This window comes from Alligator mississippiensis, chromosome 10, assembly GCF_030867095.1.
Source record: "Alligator mississippiensis isolate rAllMis1 chromosome 10, rAllMis1, whole genome shotgun sequence".
Taxonomy (NCBI): Eukaryota; Metazoa; Chordata; order Crocodylia; family Alligatoridae; genus Alligator; species Alligator mississippiensis.
Window position 1 is genome coordinate 58,613,346 of NC_081833.1, and position 12,940 is coordinate 58,626,285.

Below are 12,940 nucleotides of genomic sequence, written 5' to 3' on the forward strand. Positions count from 1 at the left end.
CTATTATGACCCAATTATTTAAAAGCTCTCACTACCATGATGTTAACCTACTTTGTTCAAAGAAGCAACCGAGCTGTACAAATATATATGAATTGCTCCTTCTTCTATAGTAACAGTATTAGTGCCACTTCTGAGAGGCATGGATTTAACCTAGTTAAATAAACTAACCAGGCACTAATTTAATATTACAAAGCAATATTTATTCTCATGTTTACCAAAGTGTGGGTCAAATATCTTGGAGGAGGGCACAAAGCAAAAGGCTGGGGAAGAAGTCATAGCCAAGCTCTTCAGTTGTTCAAGGCCAAGAAGAAAAAAAAGGCAGGGAAAGATAGTAACTTTCCCTTTGTGAAGAAGACCTAAACTGATGTAAGGATAGCTGATGCAGTGGTATCTGACTCAGTTTTCAGAAAGCCTGAAAGAGTTATAAAGTAGAGGATGTTCATTCATTTCAATGGGTGCTGATTGCAGTGGTAAGGATGTCTAAGTAACTGCAGGTAGACTCTGTAATTCCTATGACAAAGTAGCTAGGCACAATCAACCACAGGGCAGTTTGTACTATTGGCCTTGCTTAGCAAGGCCTCAGTAAGCACTCCCTGCACCATTTCTGCACTAATATTTTGTAGCAAGCTAGCTAATACATGTTAGTTATGCCACCATAAACACAGCTTTTAACAATGAAGGCAACACTATTTAACTACTGATGGAGTAAAGACCTAGCTGGGGGAATGGCATTGGGATGTAGGATAGGAATAAATTAAGGTATGTAATGCTTAAAATAAAAGCACTGGGCTTTCAGCGGTGTCCTGATGGTTTGCTTTCCCCCCTCTAAATTTTATAAAGCACAGACTTATCCAGTTGAAAACAGGAAGCGAAGAAGAAATAACCCTATCCAAGTGGAACTGCCAACGTAAGGGTGGAATTCTCTACCCCAGAGGAGGAGGTGTAAAAGAGAACTGCTGTTTTCATTTAAATTAAATCAATTTACTAATCAGGGTGGGATTTTGCTTCTGGGAATCAGGAAGGATAAGGGAAACAGGAATATTAAGAGCTGTCATTATTACAAACAGCCTTCATTGGGATTACACAGGGTGTAAATCAGCATAAAGTGTGACATATTTAGCTGGTCTAAGAAGTCTTGTTTCAATAAAATGTTTTTCAAATCCCTTGTGAAAACCTAATGCAAAGGGTTAAATAAGTGTTTACATCTCCCTAATAAAATTGCCAACAGTCAAAGCCAGCCAGCCCCTAGAATGCAACATATGTCCTAAAAATAAGGGGGTTTTTTGCAAGTGTTGTCAGTCAAGATCTCCATGACATTCTGCACTACCCTACATCATTTCACCTTTACCTGCAGGTGAAACTGGAAATTTCTGGGTACAAAAATGAAGATTTTGGCACAAGCTAACATGAGCTACAGTTTCCATCCTCAATGACTTCCCTGAATTTAGACGCAACAGCCACAGAGAGTATACTGTGTGTGATATAAGCAGTTTTAAGTTGAAAGCTCATTCCCACCAAATGTCTGCATTTTTGCGAGAGCCAAGAAAGACCTCGACTCAAGTATAATATATTTCCAAGAAAAAGTCTTTGCTGTTATTCTCTCAGGCATAATTTGTTTCTTAACCAATGATGTTATTTAATCAAAACTCACACTTACATTCTTAAAAGCATTTAAAAAACAAAACAAGAAAGATATATTTCTGTGCCATAGTTTGGTTCTTAATCATCTAATCAAACTCCATAAATTTTCCACTCTCTCCAAAAACGAATTCTTGGCAGCCTTCACTGAAAAAGAAAAAAAGTGAATGTAGAAGTTCAAAGCTGCCATTTATGTTTCTGATAATTCTAAATTAATTCCTAATCTACGAAGCATAAAGAAACTATGCTTGAGATGCAGCCCACATCCAACCATATGGCTTAAGGAGACAGTCTCTGTGATGTGTGGCTACAGCTCTTTCTGTCCCTGGCATGCACACCTGAAGTTCATGCCCCCTAATGTAATTGGACAGTTTTGTTTGTGAAAATGGCCTGTTCTGCCAAATGCTGAAGTCCTTGCTTTGACAGATATATCACTTTTCCGAAGTGAGTGTATTTTGAAGAGAGCTGACACATGATCAAGTTCTCTTTAATATCCTTCAACAAACCTGACAGTTGTCCAGCAGGGTCTTGTGCTGCATCCAACTGTCAGCTACTACCGAGGCATTATGGGAGAATATACTAAGGAAAACAGCAGTAAGGGGAAAAATCTGTCTTATGATTTTTCTGCTAGTTAGCTTAGTATCAAAACAGGTACTTACACTTTTATTTATTTTAGCAAGCCTGCACAGAATGGGTTTAATTAGATTTCAGGTCTTACTGAACAACATTTTTTGGACTGCAGGGCTTTTTCCTATTTCATACTGAAAATCACCCAAAAGCTTACATTTACATGCATCTAAGATTAGGTCATTTATTGAAAAGCAAAATGTTAAGACTGATCAAGACTTAATGTATGCCTTAGGATCTTCCCCAGAACCGAGCCATTTTATAAATATCAATAACTAACTACACAATATTTAGTGATACGGCACGCCTCACATTGACATTGTTGTCAAAAGGATCATGGAAAAGTGATCCTTTGTACACAAACAGATTTATCTGGTTGGTGTTTTCTTGTTTACCTTGTTCTATTATTGAAAATGCTTGTATTTCATAAAGGCTTTCATGATTTCAGCCCAGCTTTATCTACTCTTTCACTTGCCCTCATGGCCAGCATTACAGTCCTGTCACCCACCTTCCAGTTCTCTCTTTCCTACAGAAAGAAAGGGTCTGCTTTACAGGAACTCCGAATTATTTGCTGGAATTCAGCCTGCAGGTCAGGTTGAATCTCCTGTGGGAAAGAAGGAATTGTTACAGGGCTCGGGCAATACCATAGGTGCACGCATTAGTCTTAAATCAGAAGAATATTTGGTCCCCTCTTTTCTTCCATAAACTCCTCCAGTCATTTTCTGTACCATTTCTTTTCTCGGTGCATTTCTTTGTTGCACTCTTATTTTTCCTGGGTCTCTTTACTCGCCAGACCTGAACCCAAATCTGATGCCCCTGATACAGTAGGGCTTTTAAAGGACATTTGGAAGGTTTTGCTTATACTGGGATTATGCCACCAGGGTAGTGTTACTGGGGTAAGTCCCCAGTAAAGAGAAGAATGGAGAGAGCAGCACAGCACTACTGGTTCTGCTTTGGGGGCTGCATCATTGGTATGAAGTACACATATGGTTGGCACTGGTGCATTAAACCCCAGTATGGACAAAGACATACAATGCAGAGATGTTCACATGCAGATACAGCAGCAGTCTTTTTTGTAGAAGATAGTAGGCAAGTGGTCTTGAAGCTCTGTAGCTACAAAAGAAATGTTCTAGACTAGAGTATTGGACAGTATCTATGCTATCCCTACTATCCCAGTGTCCCCTTAAATATTGTCCTTAGGTGACTGCCTATTTAGCCTATGGCAAAGGCCACACTTGTCTGCAATGAAGTCCCATAATCTTGGTTTATTGCATCACATGTACTGTATTTGCTCAGGCTTTTGCCTGAGGGGGTGCTTGTGGGAAATGTATAGCTTTTTTTTTCCCCTCTCGTCTGAGAGACTATTTAGGCTGACATTTATCAATAAATTACATATTGTTATACATTTTCCTGTCGTAGGAGCACTCGAAGATTATGTGATGAGCACATTTTATCAATCTTGAAACACATTTTTAACAAAGATTTTTGCTGGGAGAAGTGATGGGAATGTCACAGATTCAGCGCAACCTGATCCCATAGTCAAATGAAAAGACATAGAAGATGGCTTTTGAATCCAACCCTTGCTTTCAAGAAACATTTGGGGGAGGCTGCTATGGGCTGCTTTCCCTCCCCCAGTTTTGCAGGCCTCAGACTGCAATAGAAATGTAACACGGGCCTGTGTTCCCTACAAAGACCATAAATCTTGCAGTCAGACAATGTAAACATTCCCCAGCTCTGAGTCTTATTTTTCTCCTCGTGGGCTAAACTGTGAAAAGCCACTCCTTGTTTTCATGTTAACTTTTTAGCTTGTTTGTTCCAAAGCCACAGCAAAAAGAATCTGCAATCAAGATCAAATCATTTTATTATCTCTTCCGATCAGTACAACCCTGCCTCATGTACTCTGCTTAAATTTTCTTTGAAAATAAATTTGTTCAAAAGTCAAGCAGATCATTTGTCTTCAAATTTCATTTCTCAAAGTCCAAACAGGTTATTGCCACAGTATTTTTCATCATTTCAAACTGTTGTGAAATCAGTTTATTCCCTGTTATCCCAACATATAGATGAGGAGCATATTTCAAAATAACCCAATGCAGAGCATATAATGGAGACTGCTGTTAGTCACTTTAGCAGAAGAAACAGTTGCAGTAATGGAAGAGCTCAAGAGGATATTATTATCTCCTGACCGCTATGGGGCTATAGGTATTGCTGACCATACACTTTTGTGGATTAAAGTGTTTAGTTTCACTAGAATAGACTAAGAACAGGCTAATATTGGGGAAAATTACCTATGAGCATTTTAGTAAGTTTTAAATGAAATTCACCCTCAGTGTATTCAGCAGCTGATGCACACACTCATGCAATAGTATTTTTTGCTACAATAGCAAGATTTGTTTAATCACAAGCTGCAGTTGCTTTCTTGACTAAACAACATTCATTTCAGCAGGAAGTTCAATTATGTTATAAAATGGGAGGTCCCCAATTAGGGAAGAAAGGCAATACAAGATGAGCAAATTCACCCTGTGCTCAGGATAAGCAAGAGGTCTGTGCACCATGTCAGTCCTACTTACACCTTATTTGAAAGACTTAAGTACAGCTTAAGGGCTACCTAACTAGGCCCACTGCTGGCCCACTGCCTAGGACTATATTTCATCCACAGTTCATATATCGAAGTAATAAGTCAGCGCAAGCAGATGGTATGAAACCAACAGGCTGGAGTTTGTTCACAAAATACATTGGAACAATTGCCCATGACAAAAACAAAATTCTTCAGTGTCATAATATGTCCACAGACACCTCACCAGAGACAAAGAAAAGAAAGTGTTGAAAACTGTTTGTCAATCTTTTTGTGGACCACTTGGCCTTGCATCAACAAGTGATGGCAGAATCTCAAAAGCATGAAAGGTTTAATTCAGTTAAAGCACCCACAAGCTGAGGGATTGGGGTAGGGAAGTTGCCAAAGAGGGGAGACAGAGTCACCAGCATGCTTGAAGATAAAATGTTCTTTTTAACCAAGGAAGCATTCCAAGAAATAGCAAAGATCTTGCAGGGACAAAATCAGAAGCTCAGAAAATGAACTTCACCTCATGAGACAAGTTAAGGACATCAAGAAGAGGTTCTAGAAGTATGTTGGCCAGAAAAGAAAAGAAATAAAAGGCAAGAAAGACCATGGAATCTGTGGGTCTATTATTAAATAGCCAGGGTGAAGTCTTGACAGAAGATGCAAAGAAAGCACAGCTGCTCAACAACTATTTTGCCTAAGTCTTCACCATAAAGTTGCAATCAACTGCAACCAGACATCTTACCAGGATTATTTGGATAATGAAGGGGACAAGCTGATGGATGAGATAACAAAAGAAGCAGTTGGAATTCTTAATGGTTCTGAATGAATTCAAGTCAGCAAGACCTGATGAACTTCATCCTAGGATACTGAAGGTACAGGAAGAGGAGATCGATCTTGGGCCTCATGATAATATTACCAAGTCAGGAGAGAGAGGCAAGGTACCAGAGGATTGGAAAAGTTCCAACATAGTACCCCTCTTTAAAAAAAAAAAAGAGGCAAAAGGGAGGACTGGGGAAATATAGACTAGTTAGACTCACTGTGATATACCGTGGAAGTTACTGAAGCATATCATTAGCAAAGCCATTTTCAAGGACCTGGTGAAGCTTGAGCTTTGATCATGAGCAGCCAGCATGGATTTATTATGATCAAACTTGATCTCCTTCTTTGCCAAGATAACTAGTTGGGTAGATGAAAGGAATGCTATGGATATAATGTGTCTGGATTTCAGCAAGGCTTTTGACAAAGACCCACAGAACCTCCTCAGAAACAAACTATAGAAATGTGGGCTACACAACACTACTATGAGGTAGATAGACAACAGGCTCTATAGCCACAAAGAACTGGTAATTATAAATGGATCCATGCTGGAATGGGAGGAGATTTTGAGTGGAGCCCCGCACAGGTCTTTCAACATGTTCATTCATGATTTGGATGCTAAAGTAGAGAGCTTCTTCAGGAAATCTGCAGACTAAGCAAAACTGAAAGGGACACATTGGAGGACAAGAGCACAATTTAGAAGCATCTTGACAGACTGGAAGGTTGGCTGGAGCTAATAAGACGGCACTCAATGTTGACAATACTATACCTCGGGAATCAAGAATAAATATAACATCTGGTTGATGGCAGCACTATGGAAAAATCTAGGAGTCTTGGTGGATTACAAACCTGATACGAGTGTTCAGCATGATGCAGTCACAGCAAAGGTGAATATGGTTTCACACTGTATCAGTTAAAGCATTAGGTGTAAAACACAAAAGGTGATAGTGCCTATTTCCTCAGCACTGGTTAGGGCTTACCTAGAGAACTGTGGATAGCTTGGGGCATTTTAAAAATGATATGGAAAAGTTAGAGAGGGTCCAGAGGCAGCTGACAAAAAATACTAAACCATACAAGGAGAGGTTAAAGGAAACAGACATGTTCAGCTTAGGGAAAAGGCATGAGAGGAGATGATAGCAGTCAGCCCCAGGAAGGGCTGCCATAAAGACTGGTATGAACTGTGTAGGCTTTGTCTTCCACTGTAGCAGGGCTTAGATCTGTTGGGAGTGTCCATAGATGTGCTGCTGGTACTTGTCCCCGGGGAACAGTCATGCACTCTGGCACACAGCAAGTTGCCCCAGGTGGGGTAGGGAAGGCTGGGGCCAGCACCTGGGCTGGCCTCAGCAGCCTTACCTGGGATCCTGGGGCTCCAGCAGTGTGCAAAGCCTGGCTGGCAGCTCGAGCATGGCTCCAGCCAGTAAAGTTCTGGTTTCAGGGGGCTAACGTTGCCACCACATGTGCCGCCTTGCTTTTTTTTCCCCAAGCTCAGGGTCTTCTTTACACCAGGATCTCCTGGTGTAAAATTAGCAGTGCAGCAAATGCCTGCGTGTGCAGTGCATGTGGTCTGCAATGCTCATAGCACATGTGTGTGCTCATCTGGAAGCACCTCTTGAGTGTATTTTAATACCACTGCAGCAGCAGGACTGGCCACCTTTGTCTCGTGCTTTACCTGCCCCTCCTCCCCCACCAGGAAGCACCGGTGTTCTGCAGCCGGGGCAAGGTAGTTGGGCCAGGGCAGCTGTGGGGACAGAAATCCCCTTCCTCTCTCCACTTGACCCCACTCGCCTAGGCTGTGCATGGGACTGGGACCAGAGGCTAGCACTGACTGGGGTCAGTGATAGCCAGAGCATGGGGCCGGCCCAGGTTAGGGTAGAGCAAATGAGCTCTGCCCAAGGCTAGAGTGCAGCCCTGAGCAATAGAGAAGAGGAGACTAAAAGGAAATTTAATAGCAGCCTTGAAGAGGGGTTCAAAAGAGGATGGTGCTAGACTGTTCTCAGTGGCAGTAGAGAACAGAACAAGAAGCAACGGTCTCAAGTTGCAGCAAGGGAAGTTTAGGTTAGATATTACAAAAAAATATTCTTGCTCGGAGGATAGTAAAACACTGGAACAGGTGACCCAGAGAGGTGGTAGAAGCTTCATCCTTGGAGGTTCTTGAGGCCTGGCTAGACAAAGCTTTGGCAGGGATGATCTAGCTGGGGATGGTCCTGCTTTGAGCAGGGGGTTGGTCTAGATGACCTCTTGGGCTCCCTTCCAACCTTCATTTTCTACGATTCTAACACTGCCTGGGATGGCAGTGATCACACTCTAAGGTAACCCTCGATAGGATCTGGCACAGGCGTTTGATAAAGCTTTATAACAGAAAGCACTTTAGGTTAGTATACATCAATCCATGGTTAATTTAGAGTGGGATCTGCCATTTTAAAGGGCTTTATGTACTATAAACTTCTGTTTTGTTATGGCTGTAAAATGCTTGCTATCATGGGCAAGTGGTGCCACCTTAGTCGGGGGGGGCACATGTTCCCAGCGACCAGTCAGCAACTGGGGGGAGGGGGTTCCCCCTGTGCCTGATCACACCAACTAGGAAGTGGCCACAGCTCTTCATCTGGTGCTCCCACTCCCCAGCCAGCACTTGCAGGGGGGTCACAGGCACTCCCGCCTGCCCCCCTGCCCGTCGCCTAAGCAGGGAGCGCAGCCTGACAGAGGGTGCACTAGTGCTCTCAGGGGGTGCACATGCACCCTCCATGCATCACCACTGCTTTCTGCATGCTTAAAGTGCATTAAGTGTAACATCCGTACCTAGCCAACGATTTGCTTCAGATGATCCTACCTCAAGCAAGGGATTGTACTAGATGACCTCTAGGGACCCTTCCAGCCCTACTTTTCTATGATCTCCTAACCCATCTGAAATCCTGTTGTAGTAGGCTCAGTAATGCTCAGTGCTTCTACTTCTATACTTCAACCACACCAGAAATTACAGTCAAGAAAAAAATTATGGGAAATTATTTAACTAAATCCTGCTGATCTGAAGTGGTTGGCACAATTTACAGGTGTACATTCAAGAAATTAGAACCAAACTCATTTCTGTGATCAATATTGACTTGCAAATAATAGGCTAGTTTCTACTCCAAGAGGAAGAAAGGAAGAACGAACCCTGGAATAAAACAATATAGTGAAATGACTCATTGGTTATGTAAATTTTCTGCTGTAATTGTTTCACTATTAAAAATGTTTTGGTGAGAACATTTTGTTGAATCAAAATTGATTGTAACAAAAAGTCAATCCAGGCAATAATCTAAAAGATGTCAAATACTTAAAAAGAAGAATTAAAATAAATAGGAGATGGATTTTGTGAAACACAGACTCTTTGTTCATCTTTTGATGGTTAGACACATGCCTCAATGAAAGATTTGTCTTAAGCTCCCATTTCAGTTTCCAGTCGTCAGTGAGTTATGCACCAACTGAAGTATCTGCATTTGTGAAGTGTTTATGATCACTTCAGAATTACCAGCTTCCCATGAATGTCTGATTTATGAGCAATCTGTTAAATATTTGAATCAGATTTGCTTACCTGAACTAATCCATCTGAAAAAAATAAATGTTCTTCTCAAATGCCAGAGGTTATGTCATGTCACATTGCCAACATTAGTGAAAACACGCTATTATCAGAGAAATTTGTTAACAATCCCGGGGATATGCAATGAACAGACATCCTTTGGATTATTGATTCTCTACTTAATGTAAGGTTGGTTCCTTACATTAATAATTATTAGCTGCAGTTAAACTTCCTTTTTCAGAGCGGTGCACAGCAGAATAAAACAACATTTCAAGTCCAAATTTGATACTGAAGTTCAATCTATCAAATAGCAAAAGATTGGCCGCTGAGACACAGAAGGAACACTGCATGCATGTTACATCTGTTCTGCAACTTAGGCAACTGAAAACTCAGCCAGTTCAGTTTACATATTTACAGTTCAGTAGCACTATGCTGCTACTTCTATAACAGGATCTCAAAGCACGATATGATCATTAATGAAATAAGTCCCACAAAGCACAAGACAATGGACAAAGGATGGAAAGAGAGACGGAAAAGGAGGGAGAAAGAATAAGCTGAGCAAGGAAAGAGAGAAAATAGAAAAGGGAAGGAGAATAGGGGGGAAAAATGTTTGAGGAGAATAGCCAAAGAGAACTCAGTGACTGAAGAGTTGCACAGAGCAGTGGGCAAATCTTTAAAAAGGTACAGAGTTTAAGAAGAGTTTCTGCAAAGCTTGTATGCTCATCTGAAGCTTATTAGATCTCTTGAAACCTCTTCCTTCCAACACCCTTCTTTCTCAACTCTGTCTTTCCTTTCTCTTCCCTAGGGCCTGTGAACAACCAGCATTCCTTTTGCTACCAGGGCACATTCTGCTGTTTCCTTTTACTCATTACCTCACCCTGAAGAGATAGGCTCCAACAGCTCCCTATGCCTTTCCAAGCCCCATACCATTGCGTCATGAATTCTTCCCCATTTTTTTTTTAGGGGGGAGAAGATTCACACCCTATATACACATTGGGAACACATATGTAGTCAGAAATATTCCACCACATGTCCTCTGGAATTTTTACCATTCCATAAAGAGAAAATGCTGCCATCGTCCAGATGCAATCTGAGATCAATTCTTCCAGCTGCTCCAGCACTCCATACCTATAGAAACCGTGGTAGTCTTCCAACTATATTCTTTTCCAATAGTCTTTGAACATTGTCAGCTGTTACGATTATACATCACCCCAATATTTTAAAGTAACCACATAAGCGTTCCTTGCCAAGTTTACCTGTCCTTAGACTTCATATGCAACCTTCACTATATAACATACTCCATTTAATCAATGCTTAATCGGGACATTTTATTGGAATATCTCCCAGGAATCAGTTTAGCTAATGATAATGAATGACCATGACTACTGCATTCCCAGGTTACTGTTTGTAAAATAAAAGTTCACCTTAATTTGGCCAGTTTAGTTTGGCATTCTAACTCCCTGCCTTTTAATCCAGATGTTGCTTTGTAAGTAGTAAAAGAAGTAAGTGGGTCATACAGGAGATTCACTCAGTATCTATGAAAATCCAGGCACTAGGCTTCATTTCACCTACCAAAAAGTTCAGATACCCAAAACTGATGCTTTTTAAACCTGGGGCTGGAATGATTTGACTGCACCTGCAAACCACATAACTAGCTGCTTAAAATACTCAACTCTGTGTCTGAGCCAGCCATTTTTTTTTACAGACACAGAATCACATACACATCATAGAAAGTTGGGCAAAAACTCTGTAAACTTCACATTTAAACTCCTAGATGGAGCAGCGCTGAAGTTGCTAACCTCTAAGAAGGTTATCCGTTTGGCTGGAATGTGTATTACCCTAATGAACCTTGCCTGCAATTCTATAATCTGATTCAGATATTTAGGCCCATGTTACCTGTAAACTACTTCCTGTCTATCCTAGGATGCAAACAGTTAGGAAAGAAAGAAAAGAATTTTAGTCATACGTTATTCCTTCACTTAACCATAAGAGAGAAATACCAGACTTGTCCAAGAAAGCCTTTCCTTCTAAGATTTTCAGCTTATATTAAAAAACTCAAGGTTTTAATAATTTGAATAAGCTTCTACTAAGCATCTACATTTTAGGGTGCTTATCCAAATTCCCCCCCAAGCCTTACAAAAATCCCTTTTCACTACTTCATTCCCTAATAGTTGTCATTTCAATAAATATCAGAGCAATTAAACCCCCCATCAATCAAAAATATTGCTTTCTTGCAGGCCTGTCATTTTTTTAAAGCAAATTGTGATCTACTTTTTCTAACAGCTCTTGAATTTTATAGCATAACCCTTCTGCCAGGTGCTGTTAGGCAGTAAATAGGGCTGGGTACAATTTCTAGGGTTTCCAACTAACACTACTCAAATAATAATGGCTCAAGCCTAACCCAAACTGCTCTGTCTAATGCTCCTGGTGAGCAAAATTACCCCACTTCCAAGAAAAGAGTCTGTAAGGTTAAACAAGCAGAGCATTTATTGAAAGGAAAAGCACAGTAGACAGCAGTCTAGGAAAGCCTGAGGGAGAAATTAGGAGTAGGTACAAAGTTTCTTAGCAGTAGTCTTGACCCAGTCCTCTTCCCAAAGCTATAAGCCACTTTCCTTCCCTCTTTGTTTTACCCCACATTTGGTTCACTGTTCTAGCTCAAAGGCAGGTTCTCTTGTGATCTCTCACCCTTACTGGGTACACGGTTTGTGGGGGCTGTCCTACCTACCCAGCTGAGGCAATTGCTCCTCTGGGACTGGATAGCGAAGCTCTGCAGCATTACAGCTCTTTTGGAGAGGAAACAAACATACAGACCCTTGGTTGAGTTCATACCACCATAGGAGTGCTCCTAGATGCCGATGCTGCTTCCTCTTTTTCATTGTCTTCCTCATCCCTCACTCTTTTCCTTTCTTTATCTTTCCCAGGCTTCCTTCACCCCATCACTGCAGGCTGCAGCACAGGTTATGGTGACCCCAATCCCAGTAACATCTAACATATCTCATTTACCCATTCACATTTAAACATGGCTGGTAGTGTTGTATGTGCCCCAACTGAAACTTAACAACATTTTAACAAAATTGTCCCAAACTGTTATAAAACATGCATGCAACTGACTGGCATGCAAATGAGACTCAGCTGCTCTAATCAGTTCCTCCTGGGCTCATCCATAGCAGAAAGCTTCTTTCTTGTTATGGCCTCATCCACTGAAAGCTCTCCAGAAATGCTAGATCTTCAGGGGAATCATTTTATGTGGTGCTCTTCCTATCTATGGGGACAGTACTAGAGAAGGTGCTAAGGGGCTCATTTGAAATCAGCAATCCAGATTGGCATCATTTGTGAAGCTATGGCAAGAATTAATGTCTGAATAACATCTCAGGAACAATAGGCAGGGAGAGGAATCAGCTGGCAAAGAGCTTTAAAAGGGAAGAAAAGTCATTTATGTTTGCTATGAAGGCAAAAGAAAGACTGTGAAGGAACTAAAGATGAGTTGATCTGGTGAAATGGATAAGGCAAGAAAATCAACTTTGGGTGCATCTACACAATACACATTAATGAGCATTAGCCTAATTTAATACGCATTACAGATGCAGGTATCAAATGTAGTCACAATTAGTTAATATGCAGAAATGCACATATAGACGTGACCCAGCACTAACTTTAGTGCCAGGTCTGTCCAGCTACTAGGGGGCTGGCCTGAGCCCAGCCCCAGGGCTCTTGCCTGGGTGTCTCTCCTCCCCCAAGGCTGGGCT

General features: G+C 41.3%; 1 long non-coding RNA gene across 2 annotated transcripts; it reads right to left on the bottom strand.

Annotated features, from left to right (window-relative positions):
* Positions 1-1,623: 1,623 nt before the first annotated feature.
* LOC102563133 (uncharacterized) lies at positions 1,624-12,456 on the bottom strand. Of its 2 annotated transcripts, none has more exons than XR_002091933.2 (3): positions 12,306-12,456; positions 2,774-2,869; positions 1,624-1,785 (listed from the first exon to the last, which is right to left on the bottom strand). It is a non-coding gene; the product is annotated as an uncharacterized LOC102563133 (long non-coding RNA). The 2 variants fall into 2 exon arrangements; XR_009455042.1 differs by lacking the exon at positions 12,306-12,456 and adding an exon at positions 11,920-12,289.
* Between the last annotated feature and the right edge of the window lie 484 nt (positions 12,457-12,940).